Source organism: Hoplias malabaricus, chromosome 2 (genome assembly GCF_029633855.1).
Source record: "Hoplias malabaricus isolate fHopMal1 chromosome 2, fHopMal1.hap1, whole genome shotgun sequence".
In the NCBI taxonomy this organism is placed as follows: domain Eukaryota; kingdom Metazoa; phylum Chordata; class Actinopteri; order Characiformes; family Erythrinidae; genus Hoplias; species Hoplias malabaricus.
This window is the reverse complement of record NC_089801.1, coordinates 22902462-22917631: the sequence shown is the minus strand read 5'-3', so window position 1 is coordinate 22917631 and position 15170 is coordinate 22902462. Positions and strand designations below refer to the sequence as shown.

At 40.6% G+C, this 15170-nt stretch overlaps 1 protein-coding gene across 3 annotated transcripts in view; it reads left to right on the top strand.

Annotated features, from left to right (window-relative positions):
* The window catches only part of fam222ba (family with sequence similarity 222 member Ba), an 88341-nt gene that overhangs the window by 36658 nt on the left and 36513 nt on the right, over positions 1-15170 (top strand). The gene's annotated exons all lie outside the window — the stretch shown is intronic.

Genomic DNA, 15170 nt, shown 5'->3' with positions numbered 1-15170 from the left:
ATGTTCTACTTTATGACCCTCGTTAATGGACTCTGTATGTAGCGAAGCGTTGGAGAATCAGATTGGAAAGTCTTTATTTTTCTCAGAAACAAACGGGGAACATGTGCACACTTTTGTGTTTTTTTCCCTCACATGTGAAATCCAAACACTTGGTTTCACACATGCATACACTACTCACTCGTACGTGGATAAAAGCTGAGGCGGCAAAACCAGGCTTGGCAGAAAAAATGATTTAGTTAGCAGATGATAAATCGAGGATTGTGCTGTGTTCATCCCCAGCGCTTCTTTTCTTGCGGAGGCTAGGAGCTTTGCCCAAATCGTGGTCAAGTCATTTATCAGTAAGGCTTTGTTCCCACTGTGGGGCAGATTGGATTTGTTTCTTAAAATTTATTTATTTACTTCCTTACTTACCTAACCCATTTTGATTTTATCTTCAGACTGTTGTCGCATTTTGCTTGTCTAACCAGTGAGTGTGATGAGGGTGGGAAATTAAAGCCCTGTTTCTGAGTGATGAGCAAACGGCCACTGGTCAAATTGAGTGTATGCATGTTAGACATGAAAGGGTTACGAGTTTCACGATAAACTAATTTAATCTACAGACATTTTAGCATTACACTTTCAATGTAAGTTACCAGGATTACCATGGGCTACAGCATCAAACAAAGTTAGGAGCAGTCTCCCAGTGGTGGCAGCACCATGATTCATGTGACGTGGGATTGATCTGTTTTAGGGAAAGCATGTAGTGAATCACGCAGTGACACAGCCAAGGTGTGGTGCACAGTCTCACATCCCCTTCCTGATTTCACACCACACCTGAAGACTGAGGAGTAAGATAATGGGCTATAACTGAGGCTGATTCTCTTGTAAACTCATGCGTGGCTGTAGAAGGGGTCTGGTTTATTGGTTTTGTTTCATTTTTAACGTCCAACAAGATGCCTCATACAAAAAAAGAATATAACACACACACACACACACACACACACACACACACACACACACCTTATATTAGGAAAAAGGTTCTTTCTACCTTAAACAGTTTGACCACAACATTATCATCAATGTCCACCTTAAATGGTTTAATGATACATTTAAAAGTATTTTCCTTTGTGCTCTTGAAGCTGTTTGAAAGGGATCTTTGAAAAGTTTGTGTTCATTTGTGTTTAAATTTGAAATGAATACATAGTTTAAATGAGTAAATAGTGGTGCTAATTTTGTATTCAATATAAAACGTACTGAAATGATTAGTACTTTCTGAACTTTTCAGCACATTTTTCAAAATACTATGATGAAACTGATAACGGTGATAAGTTTGGCCATTACAATCGTGATAGTACCTTTGTATATCATTTCATATCTAGTGCATGTTCAAAGATCCAATTTTAATCAGATTTAAATCCACCTACACACGTGGCTTGAATCCGATTGGAGGAAGACTCATGAGGCTTTTTGTCATTCAGACCGCAGACGATCTGTCCTACTTAAATCGAATCTCCTGAAAGATCTGATTTCAGCTGCCTGTCTGAACAAGACCTAAGAAAATGAGAAATGTCTCGTACTCCTCCTCTTCTGAAAACTCTTAACAAGCCTAGTCAATGTGCATCAGCACTTACAATCTCACTTGGGTCAGCGTGTGTCCAAAAATAACATTCCGCCTGAAAGAGCGAAGAATGAATGTAATAAAGCTGCAGCCGGGGCTCCACTCCCTCGTGCCTGCGAAAAAATGCCTTTTGCTCGGCTGCGAGTTTCACAGCAGTTTAGCAGGCCGTAAAGCTTATTGACCTTGTCAGGCCACTGTAGTCTCATCCCAAAGCCTCGCTTCATAAGCTTCGTTACTTATGGAATTTTCCAGGCCCCCCCTTCCACCTCCCCAGAGCCCTTGTGTCAACAGCCTGGTATCTGGAGTGATTGATGCTGTAGTGCTCATTGAAAGAGAGAGAGAGAGCAAGAGAGTGTGTGGGTCGATCACAAAAATCTGCTGCAGGCTGCAGTACCACCCTGCTACAGTCATAAGCACCTTTTGAAGACTTTCGCAGGGGGTGGAATATAATGACTGGGTATGCCAAGTGTGGAAGAGATCGAAGGATGGCGTATCTTCCATTATGAAGAACGTCAAACACGCGACCCAACCAAAGTGACCAGCTTAAGACCTTAAGAACCGTCCTGTCTGGGCATCCATCTTCTTCTCGGTTCATTGAAATGAACTCAACAAAAAAATGATGCTGATGTTTTTAGTAGCTAAAATTTTGGTGAAACCCCACTTAAAATGAAGTAAAGATTTATATAAAATGTATAAACTATTGAGAATGATATATAGAATAATAATATAGATGATTCCATTAAAAAAATACAAATAAATTCTTAATTATAATTGACTGTTATTAACAGAAAAAAAATATATTTGGATTTCAACTCTTTGCTGAAAAAATATCTTGCTCTTGAAATGAATCACCGCTTTCCTAAAATGGGACCAGTCTGCAGGAGCCTTTTTTTTCCCCAATCGAATTTTGGGCTTTTGGATTGTATAAGGCCCTGCAATCTGGCTACTTCAATGGCTATTTCAGGGATTTAATTCAATTCAGTTGCCAAAAATCCAATCCGATATCTTTTGAAAAGCTGGCCCCCTGGAGATACTGTTGTGTGGAAATGGGAGGCTTTTCTGTTCCTAACCTAGAACCAACTGCAGTGTTGCTCCCTGCTTTTTAAAATTGCAGTTCCAGTTCTGAAAAAAATACCATTTAGCCCTCACTCCCTCTCTCCTGATTATTTTCATTTGGCAGGATCCATGATGTGAGGGGTGAACACACTTTTCCTTTTTTATGGGCGACAGCATGAACTTTTCAAGAGACACTTTGGCGGAAATGTGCTTGACCATAAATTGCCTGTGGAAGGACATTACCTCCTTGCATTTATTTGAAAATGGCAAGTCTTTGCCCCCTGGAGTGTGGGATTCTCTTGAGATGAAGTGGCTAGTGGAAGTGAAGGAGAATTGAACTTGTCACTGACATTAGGTTTACACTTGCACTTTTCTTCACTGCATTCAACAGTGCTGCATCCTTGTGCTTAACAGCCTGCGCTCCAATCAGAAACAGATGACGTTAGACCTTTTTGTGGCCGATTGGCTGTATGCAGTGTTGCCGCCGCATTGATTTGCATAAAGTTCAAGTCCACTGAACATTTTTTTTTGCCATGCGGTGAGTCACAAGATTTGACACAACATGAATGAACTAGGTATTAATTGAATGAAGTTGGCATGAATTGGATAAAGTGGAAGTGGGATTGTTCCATACATAGCAAGTTCTCCATATGATCTTCTCAGGGGGCCACATGCTTTTTCTGGTTGTGGATAAAGCTGTGTTTACCTCTTTTTAAAAACCTCATATAAGTTACAACATCAAATTTAGGAACAGTCTCCCAGTGGCTGTGCCACGCCGTGCTCCAATGCACTGCACCGCACCACACGTAACATGGTTTTGTTTTGTGTCAGGGGAAACAATACCCAGTGACAGAGCCGCTGTTTGGCACCCAATATCAAGATTGAGAATTCAGGACTGGGAAACAGACCAGAGTGAGTGAAGACTGAAAATTATGCTAATGGACTGTTAATGCTCTTGTAAACTCATGCGTGGTTGTATAAATGCGCTTGTTTAGTCATTTTGTTTCAATCTTAACGGCAAACAAGCAGTCACAGGCAAAAAAGAACGCATTCCTGCCAGAATTACAAACTCCACATTAAATGTTGCAGCGCTCTATTCCATTTCACATCTTAAGTTGAGAATGAAGTTTGGATACTCTTTCTACCTTAAACAATGTTGGATATAATTCTGCTGCCAACATTAACCTTAAGTTCCACCTTAAATTTATTGAGTTATGATACTGATTACCTGTTAAGCACAACCAATTTTATTTTTATTTCTTTCTTCACATGAGTGAAGCTACACTGCGTCTTAGCTACATTTTCACCTTGTCCTTGGCAACATGCTTTGTTAAGTCTCATGTTTCGGAGTTGCAAACGTAACATAATATTCTCTCATAGATAAGAGTATTACAGTCAGGTAATAGGTATGACTGTATGTGTTTTGAATTATTTGGTTGTATTCAGCCTCATTTTTTATTTTCCATCAGAGAACCATTCCTGTTTTCCATCTTTGTCATGTCTTTTTGCTCTTCTCAGTCCCACTCTCTCTCTGTGCTTGTGATAGGCAGCTTTAGGCTTTATTTAAACACAGTCACTGTTGGTGATCTGACCCTGACCTGCACACAAACACTGCTGATAGAAGCTGGACCTACTTAAGTTGCACCCCCATCTGTTCGGATGCTTGTTACAAACCCCCAGTTGGAGAGATCCAGGCGAATGAGAGCTTGAGTAAAGCTGTGTGTGTGCGTGTGTGTAAGTGTGAGAGAGAGTGAGAGAAAGAGAGAGAGATTGAATCTCATCTCCCTGTTAGCTCCAGCATCAAACACATCCTTCCATTCCGACTCAAGGGCAGCTCGGGGTCTCGCACAGTCTTCTAGAACTCGCTCAAAAGCCCGCCTGTGTGTTCGGCTCCCTCTTCGCGTTTGGGTGTTAAGCCTGTCGGTGTAACCTCGTGTAATATTTGTGTGTCAGGTCCTCCTCTGAGGCGAGTCTCACAGACTGCCGGCTTCCCCTTTAGCTTTGTTGCCATGCCGACTGACCCGCTCCCTCCATTGCACACCATTGACACTCTAGTGTTGGGATTCACAGAGAGGCAGAGGAAACGTTAGCCTTAGCTAGGGCTAAAAGATTAATCATTTATATAGAATCAGAGTTCAGTTTTCAAAATTTTATTTACAGCCTACGTGTTTTCAGTGGGAATAACAGAGCTTGTGAGCTGGCGGTAGATGAGTTGCATTAATCAGAAGTAATCAAACACCAAGTAACTGACTGTCTGGCACAATACCGTAAGAGTGTTAGCCTCAAACCACACAGAGGGGATATGTATGCTAGTTTCTCTGGCTAAGATCAGGCCTGGATACTTGGATCTGTATTTATAGAAATATTGACCATGGGTTTCAATTCAGATTTTCACTTGCATAGTACCTTACGTGCACAACATGGCCACTCACAGCACCAGGGCAGGAGGGGGCGACAATTGGAATACACTCATGCTCGTGAACAAACACGAACATGCGTACTGATGAACGGACTTCTTTGATTTCCACATTAAGTTTATTACTTACATTAAGTTATTTACTAGTATGTCATATTGAAAAAAAGGCAAAGATTTCAATGAGCGATCATGATCTGAACATTGACTGTGCTGTCCTTCACACTGTATGAAAATTTAGTGATGATTGGGCCAATAGAAATGCTCTGACATGATTCTAAATCAAATCTTTTTAAATTCATTTCCACTGAAAGTTAAGAAGGTTGTTTTCTTTCTTCTGTAAAGTTACTATTGTGGATATACAGGTTTTTCTTTGGACAGCAACAATATATAAAATGTATATTTTTTAGACTAATTATTACTTGTGGGCGGCACGGTGGCGCAGTAGGTAGTATCGCAGTCACACAGATCCAGGGACCTGGAGGTTGTGGGTTCGATTCCGGGTGCTCCGGTTTCCTCCCACAGTCCAAAAACACACGTTGGTAGATGGATTGGCAACTCAAAATTGTCCGTAGGTGTGAGTGTGTGAGTGAATGTGTGTGTCTGTGTTGCCCTGTGAATGACTAGCACCCCCTACAGGGTGTAATCCCACCTTGCGCCCAATGATTCCAGGTAGGCTCTGGACCCACCGCGACCCTGAATTGGATAAGCGGTTACAGATAATGAATGAATGAATGAATGAATGAATGAATGAATGAATTATTACTTGTTTTTGGACATTTTAAGCAATGTGACTTTTTTTTCAGCTTTATCGTCATCCAACATTTTTGCTGCTGCTATGGAAATTGTGTCACGTCACAATGCATTCTGGGCAAGTTTAGCTTCTGAAGTGGACACCTGTTTCGACTTGTTCCCTCGCCCCTCGGAGGGCTCGTTTAACACACTTTACTTCAGTTTATACAGAAATGGAAGGATTCTTAAGGTGGTGTCAGAGAGTCCCCCAAAGAGAAGTGGTAAGGTGAAGTTGGTGGGTGCAATTTAAAACCAGAATTGAAAAACAGAGCATCTGTGATGTGATGTAACTGTAATGAAGCATAAGCACAATCTGTGATTCAGAAACCTATGGTTTAGTTCAGTGTGTGTGACTTGAACCATAGAGGTGTAAACGATGCAAGAATATGACGAACTACATTGTGGACAGTGCCATCTCAATATGTGCACTCTGTCGATAAATGTCCTTTAATGCTCTTGCACATTATCCCAATGGCGAGTGAAATGAGCTCGCATACGGCGAACAGAATTTAGAAACCACCCTGGAATGTTGGCACTCCATTTTGTTTACATAATCAGCCATCCCGCCACAGTGGGGCTTATCATATAGCGAGGCTACAGTACACTCTTCTCTTTTAGCACTAACACATACTGATCAGTCGTGATGTTTGTGACCTTGTCATTCAGCTACATCCCAGTTAATGCAGAGACACACCAAAACTTTTAAGACGCTCACAAAAGTCAGATATAATCCAGATTATTATTCAGTGAACAAACATTAGCCCGCATGGTAGTTGAATATGATGTTTGAGACTTGCTTGAGTTAACCTTTAGCCTAGCTTGCACCCCTCTGCACATACCCTGCTTCTGCTTCCTGCCACACTGCATTAGGTGCTGCCTATCTGCCAGTGGTCTCGTTGTGGGCTGCTGGGCATAACAAACCAACATCGCTAAGATGGCTTAACTTCCCTAGACAGCCATTCATGTGACAATATTCAGTTTTTTTTATGTCCAGAAAAAACTGATGGTCATAAACACACTTCCCCCTAATTTGAGTGTGTGGAACTATTAGGAACAAGTAATTCATTATTATAATTTTATTAGGAACAAATTTTAATTTCAAATTAAAATAATATACATATGAATATTTACATTCAGAATAATTCAAGGGCGGAATGGTGGTGCAGCAGGTACTGTCATAGTCACACATTTTGGTTGGTGGATTGGCGACTCAAAAGTGTACCTAGGTGTAATTGTGTGAGTGTGTGTCGCCCTGTGAAGGACTGGCACCCCCTCCAGGGTGTGTTCACGCCTTGTGCCCAGTAATTCCAGTTAGGCTCTGGACCCAGTGGTTACAGACAATGAATGAATGATGAAAAAGGTACAATAGTATTTTTGTTTACAGTTTTAAACTTTCTTTTAATCACTGGAGACATTTGTTAACGAACGAGAGTAAAATATACGTTTTTTTAAATATAATTTCACTTCAGATGTTAAAAGGTTTTTTTTTGTGATTTTACAAATTGCTTTGTACATTTTTTTTATTTGTTTGAATATCTTGAGGAAACTGAATTTTAAACCCACATTTCACAAGTACATAATTACCCTAAATATTCCAGCGCTGGCTCCCTTGCACTCTTTGTATGTGTTTCTGTGGCTGTGCATCTGGACACAGCTGAATATTAATCAAATAATTTTTATGACAAACCTTATTAATACATTTCACTGCTTTGACCTAAATGTAGTTCATCAGCCATAACATGATCTGACGTTTGATGTGGATTTGCACTAAAACCAAACAGGCTAATGCTAATTATTTTGAATTCATTCTGGCCTATGCTATTTTTTTTTCAGCAAGCTACATTTATAATTGTCCCTTCCATAAGTTCACAACCCAGTCGACCAATTGACTGCTTGGAATTTTGCTGTCTACAGAATAACTATGTAATGGAGATGAGCTTATTTTTAATAGTCCCTGTATCATTTCAGGGCAGTTTTTATGTATCTACATTGATTGTGGTGAAGTATGTATGGATCTGTGCACGTGTGAAATGATGTTGCTTTGGTTCCATGGTTTATATACTTTGTAGAATGCTGATTTGCCAGAGAGAATTGTCAGTCACAATGAAATGCAGACATCCATCACAATCCTGTCTGTTTGTTACATCTCCAAGCTGCAGTAGAGATCACATTTGTTTTTATCCAGCTTACAAGAGCAGCTCGTAAAATTATGTGGTCTTTTGAAGAGGCTCAAATACTCCTTGGATTGTTTGCTGACAAATGATTTAAATGAGAGCTGGACAGTGCAACAAGAAACGCTATTTTTTTCTATTGTGGTTATGTTTTTTTTTTTGACACTTTAAAAGATCTTCAGGTTAATTGTTTTGACAGCCATGATCTACATCTGTCTGCATTTCCACAGTATATGTTTCTCCATTGTCTGTGTTTTTCTTGCATGAGTGTGGCAGCTGTGAGTGCTGAGCTGGCCACATTCTGGGACGGAAAAAAAACTGTCGCTGTGTGAACACCTGGACTGTGAGAGGAAGCCCCCCACCCATTACCACCCAACCCTGTGCATTAAGACAGAGAGAGATGGAAACAGACAGACAGACAGCTCCAGGTCACAATCACCCACTGTGCCCCTTTAAAAACATCTCTCTCTTCCTCTTCTCCCCACCCTCCCTCCCTCCTCGTCCTTTCAATCGCTTGCTCGAGCTGTCACTGGGGTGTCCAATTTCCGAGCGGCTCAGTGGGGAGGAGCGGCATGCCGTAATGGATGCACCTGTTCATGAATTAAATCATCACAGCCCATCTTCGCTCCTCATTTGTTTCTGCGCTCATCGGCCTTAACGACAGCGATGTCTACCGCACACTAACACGTCCACAAACCCTCTGAAGAGAGCGTTAGTTTGTCTATGCTCTGTTTATGAAGCCAGGGGTCACGGCAGGGCTTTTCCGTTGTTATGTCTCGTGTTTATAAGAGTGCCGCTATGTTGTGGCTTATTCTGGAGATGCTGTGAAAACGTTTCAGGAATGTTTTTGAGCAGTCAGAGTGACGTTTACCTTCTTCAGCCCTTTGCCTGCTGCTGTTTAGTCTGAGTTGTGCAGAAGTGCACAGCTGTGTAGAACAGTTTGCAGGCAGCTGGGTTGGACGAGTGCTCAAGGGGATAGTTAATGGACTTCTCATAAGATGAGGCCTGCTTCATTTTGCTAAGAGGTAGCTTTTTTTTCCCCTGTAATCCACTCAATATGGACAAAATGTTTTACAGCTATTCTCTTTGCTACAAATCACAGTATGTCTTGAAATGTTCTATAATCACGTCTTTGAACATTAGAGGCATTGTTGTTGAAGATTGTTCTGCATTATTTGTATTCAAACTGCCATAACGTCTCATTATACAGCTCAGTGCACTTGTGGGAGAACAGTGCCTTCTTTTACACTTTCCAAATCCAAATAATGATTGCTAGATCAGGGTTTTATGAAGCCAATACCAACTCCTGATTGTCTTTTAGCCTGATGAGTTAATACCAGTTCTAAAGGAGGACAGGAGAAGAATGCTGAGATATTTAAATGAACTATTTTGCCTTTGTTATTTGAGTTAGTAATATAGAATTATACATGGTGCACAGTTTATTTCACAGTCACATCACTGTGATATTAGGACAAATATGGTCATTTTAAAAGCACGCATGCCACCCAGAAACATTTAGCTGTAAAGCTGCCTTTGATTTGAACTTGAATTTTGGTTCAAATTTATGATCTCCCAATCAAAAAGTCAGGAGAGCCTCACCAACACAGAATTCAGAATCCAAGATGGCTGCCCTCACAGCAGCAATAAGGAAATGCAGTATTTTTATAGTTTATAGTGGTTTCTATCAGAAATCACTGTTTGTGTCTCATTAAATCAGTTGTACTCAGAGTACTGTCCAGCCACTGTATGTACACGTGTTTCCATGGAATTTGTATTCATAAAATATCACATAGTGCACTGTCATCAACTGGTATCGCTAACAGTGCTAACTGATAATCTGTCACATAGGGACTTCTGAATGTTTAACAGGAATGAGATCAACATGTGTGACATTCCAAGCTCCCACGTCTGACTTTCAAGGTAAATGGAATGCAGCATAAGCTGTTGGATTTGGTGTGGTTTGGTATGGCTATGTTAACCAAAGTAGGAGTATTGCTATGTTAACTGTAGTCTTATTTGTCTTCCACCCCCTCGACACAGCCCTTGCTGTAGCATGTGGATAGTGTCACATAAACATGTTTTTATCTTTTATTTCTTATCTATTTGTGTTCTCACCTTTGGATTTTAAACAACTGAAAATAAACAAAGTAGGGTATATCACTGATATTCTGGCTTTCACATCTTATTTCAGCTCATGAAATTGAGGAAGATTGGACGGGGATATTATGTCAGCATTTTTTTGTGTGTTTGGAAACACATTAAGCATTCTAACCTATACACCTCACAGCTTAATTAACACACTACTGGCTGTCCTAACATCTCAGGACGGGCTCTAGATGGAACAAACTATAACTTGCACAACTGTCTGTTCAAATTAAATGAAAACAAACCTTAGTTAGTCTTATGGGTTTTATTTGTTTGTTTTTTTCTTGTTTTACCATATTTCTACAAATCCATGAAGTCCAGTCCGTGGTGACTTTTATGTAATCTTGCACTCCTAATATTTACCAAGATGTGGTAGCATAAATCCTCCTGCTTCACTTTGCTAAATAACCAGTTGCCACTGCAGCTGATTTTTTCTTGGTGCTGAAATTGCTGTTGAATGGTCAAACACAGATTTGAATGTTTATGGGATTTGCACAGCATCCCAGTTTTAGGAGGCATTTTCAAAAGTTAATAAACCTAGAATGGAATGTGCGTCAGATGTTCACAGGTGCGTGGAGAAGTAGGTGTGTGTTTGTGTGGGTGGATGGGGGTTGGGGGTATGTGCGTGTGTTTAATCGGGTGTTAGTGGAAGCCTGCGGCAATGGCCTGGCCTCGGATCTGTCAGTGAACAGACTTTATGAGGCTGCCGGAGCCTGTGGTCTGCCCAGAGGAGAAACCTGCTGATTTACTGCTCACAGATACAGTTCAGTGAGCAGGACTAAACCCAAGCTGTTTGCATTTTTCTCTCTCTTTATCTGTCTCTGTCCCTCTCTCTCTCTAACTCTTTGCTGTCTCATTTGTCCAAATCACATTCTATGTGCTATGTTTACAGCATTCTATGTTCGCAAAATCTGAGTTCAATAGTAGGTTTGCTCTGTGCTTTGATGTGCAAGATCATGGCACAGCTTTGGGGAAACACACAAGCCTCAAGCTACATTCAGCTGTCTCTAATGACTGTAGTTACAGATTAACAATGCATGCATCAACAGGGTAATAACTGGTCAAGTGTTGGACCTTATAAACAGGTGTGATGTCACAGCAGGTGGGTGTTTGTTTGCCTTTTATTGGTCTGTGTATTGCTGGGTTACATTTTCAATTTTTCCAACTTAAAACCTGTTAAGACAACATTTTTGAAGATGTAGGACATAAAAATTGCAGCTGTTGCTACGTGTAAATTGCAGACTTGCAAATTGTGATTGCAACATACACCCAATTCATCTTTCAGCCCTCGCTATGCTGGTGCTACAAATACTTCAGTTTGTATGTTTATGGTCTATTTGAAGAGATGGCGGCTTCCTTTCTGGTTGTTAATCCACATTTACAGCCTCATTCTCCATCAACATTCCCTAAGTCAACAGTGTAGGTAACCACAGATAATCCTGCTTGAACCTGAGAAAATGGTCAGAAACTTGCAGCAAATTAGTAGGATTCCGGTTGTTGTTATACAGGGTGGGCCATTTATATGCACCTGAAACTACGGATACTGGAAGCCTGTGCTAGCATTTCTCCTGCGGTGTTGCTATCAGTGTGTGAAGAGTGGGAGAAGAGGGTTGCATTGATCATCCAACACAATGGGCAGCACATTGAACACATAAGTGGTCAGAAACTTGTAATTAACACATGAAAGAATAAAGTTACAAAAGGAATAAGTTACGTTAAAACCAAGCACACCGTTGTTTTTCTTGTGAAATTCCCAATAAGTTTGATGTGTCACATGACCCTCTTCCCATTGAAAAAAAAGTTGGATTCAAAATGGCCACCATGGTCACCACCCATCTTAAAAAGTTTTCCCCCTCCCATATACTAATGTGCCACAAACAGGAAGTTAATATCACCAAACATTCCCATTTTATTAAGGTGTATCCATATAAATGGCCCACCCTGTAGTTCATTGGGTACAGAGTTCCTTCGCTGTTTTCATTATTAATGTTTGCACATATTTGTAGTAGAAGTGTCCTATATGTTTATGTAAGCACTGTTTGTTCAGAAATGAGGATGTTTGAATTGCACTAATGGTGAAAAATGCTCACCCCTAGCGTTTATGGTTGAGTGGTTTTGTCAGGTGTGGCCCCTGAGGCCTGTTCTATGATGGGACTTTTTAATTTCTCTGAACTCATCTCCCTCCCTCTGCAAAGTGCTGAAAGAGGAATAGTTTTAAAACTGAAATCACAATTTGAAATACTTTGCATGCTTTAAATCACAAGGCCTGCAGTTTTGATTCTAGTCTGCATTTTCCCAAAATATCTTGAGATTTAATTGAGGACAATTAGCTTGTATAACAGCGACAGACCAATGAGAGTCAACTAAACACTTTGCCGTATAGATCACAAAAACCACAACTGTGTAGCTGCACATTCAGCACTCAGAGTTAGAGATGTTAATTAAATCTTAATGGTTTTGAAAAAAATGGACCTTAATTTCTAAAAACAATAATTGCAATTATTTAAATCAATATTGCATCATTAGTAAGATCAACCGCAATTAGATACATTTCTCCAAATCATTCAGCCCTATTTTCTGCACCCTATCCCCCTTCAACTTGCCTATTTGCCCCGCACCCCCCCACCCCACCCCAAACAACTGTGGTGTCAGCCATAAATCACCGACCAATCTGTGTTTGAACAGTTGTGTGGTGCTGCAGACCAAGAGCCAAGCTTGGCCTACCTGAACTCACAGGAAATGAATGAGAGAGGGAGAGGGCGACGGGTGCAGATTATACTGAGCTTTTTTTCTGTCTCCTTCATCATGATTAATAACTTTGTTCATAGCTTTCAGAGAGAGGGAAGAGGGCAGTGTTTGTTTTGACAGGCGTTTGTGGAGTGTTAAATCAGATTTGCAGTGTGCAAGCCTATATCTGACTGACTCTGTGTGTGTGTTTTTTTTTTTTTTTGTATTTTATTATTTTATTTAATTTTTTTTAGAGATATGTCATATTGTGGAGACCAAAGCCTGTTTACACACTCACATTATGGGTGCTTGTCTTCTTTGTGGGTACTACCAGCTGGTCCCTACATTGTGAAAAATTATATTTGAATTATGTTTTAAGTTTCGGTTACAGTTAGGGATAAGTTAGTAGTCCTTATGGAAAACGTAATGCTAAGTCTCCACCAAATAAATAGAAAAATAATCTTTCTTTCTTTTTCTTTTTTCAAACGCTGTCTTCTATTCACTATTCACTATTTTGGGGTTCCACCATTTTGTAGTGGTGTCCGAAAACATTGTGAACAATTTTCAGTGCACTCAAACAACCCCACAATGCACTTCAAAAAGTAGTGTATAACCGACGTACACTAGCAGATACCCAAAATGGTACCAACCTTCATGAGGTAGTGTCGGAAATTATTCATCGCCCGTCCGTATTCAGTTCCCTAGAATAGTGCATTCTATAGTGAGTAATGTAGGCAATAGTGAATACAAAGCCATTTCAGACACAGGGAGAGTTTCTGACTGAATGGATTAATTGTTATTATTCCAGTTTCACAACTCTACAGCCCAGTGTTAAGAGGTTTTTATACACCTTTAGCCCACGCTTGCCATTGGACAAGATGAGTTTAAGCTCATGTGACTGCTCCAGTGTGTTCCATTGTAGCTTTTCCCAGGAGATTATACATGCAGTGTGTATGCCAACTCCTATCTGTAATGGATGCATCTAAAAGTAGCTCATTTTTCTGTTTGTACGTGGAGTGCATATTGTGAAATATGCATTATAAAAATGTATTGAAATATTGTTATATTTGTATCATATCACTCACCCACATTGGCCCAGAGACATGGTAAAGCACATCCAGTCTTTTCACTGATGCTAATAGATTTGTTCTTTTCCCTTTCACTTTTCCTCTCTTTCTAACTGTTTCATCACTGCAAGATTTTACATACACCTTCTCTTCCTATCTTTCTCTCACATTCTCTCGCTCTCTCTCTCTCTCTCACACACACACACACACACACACACACGCACATCCACTCCTGGCTGCACAAACCTTGTCCACATCATGATTGAGTCTGAGTGGTCATTAGTAGAATTGTCAGTAAGTGTGGAGTAGCCAGAGGGACCCATTCTCTCTCTCTCTCTCTCTCTCTCTCTCTCTCTCTCTATCTCTCTCTCTCTCTCACTCACTTGCTCGCTTTCTCTTCTTCTCTCTCTGGTCTGTGTGTAGATTATTATCTCTCGGCGGTGGAAGCAGAAAGGAGATCAGTGGAAGATAAGGCTTCCTGTCCTCACTTTAAAAGCCTCTGGGTTTGACCCTTCTCCTTACATTACACCCATATTCTCTTACACTGGAACAACGGGAAGTTCACCAGAGATTCAGAAAGCTCTCCCTGTCTCTTTCTTTTCTGTCTGTTGCTGAAAGCTGTTACATGCTAAACACAAGACGAATGCACAGAGCCAAAATGCTAATTGTTCTGAAAAGCTTTTTACACCTTAAACCTAAACCTGCTGCACAAATTTGTTAAAGCGTGAGAGTTGTATGAATGTATGAAGATTAAGATTGTGATGGAATATGGACACTTTGGGTGGGTCAGAGGGCTCTCTTTCCATAGTGAGTGTTTGTACTTGCGTGTTGGTGTGTGTATCCCAGTCTTCAAATACACCACCAAACCACTAGGGCTGAATCATCAGCATCTGCCTGAGCCCTATGTAGTGGAAAGCATAGTGGTGTATTGATATTAGTTTTATAATCTGTGAGGGGTAGGGAGTAGGGCACGGTTTGGGTACAGCGCAAGGTTCTATGCAAAATCATAAGCTGGCCGTAAGAGTGGCCCTGTTTGTCTGTGAGCTGCTATAACATATCTAGGAAGTTAGTGTTCTCCAAGTGTGATGAGCTGTTATCTAAGCACTTGCTTGTCTCAGCCTCCCAGGGTGCTGGCATTGTGTGAAATTGTGTGAGTATTAGTGGAAGGGTGGAATTGGTGATGGCTAAATTGAAGAGAACAT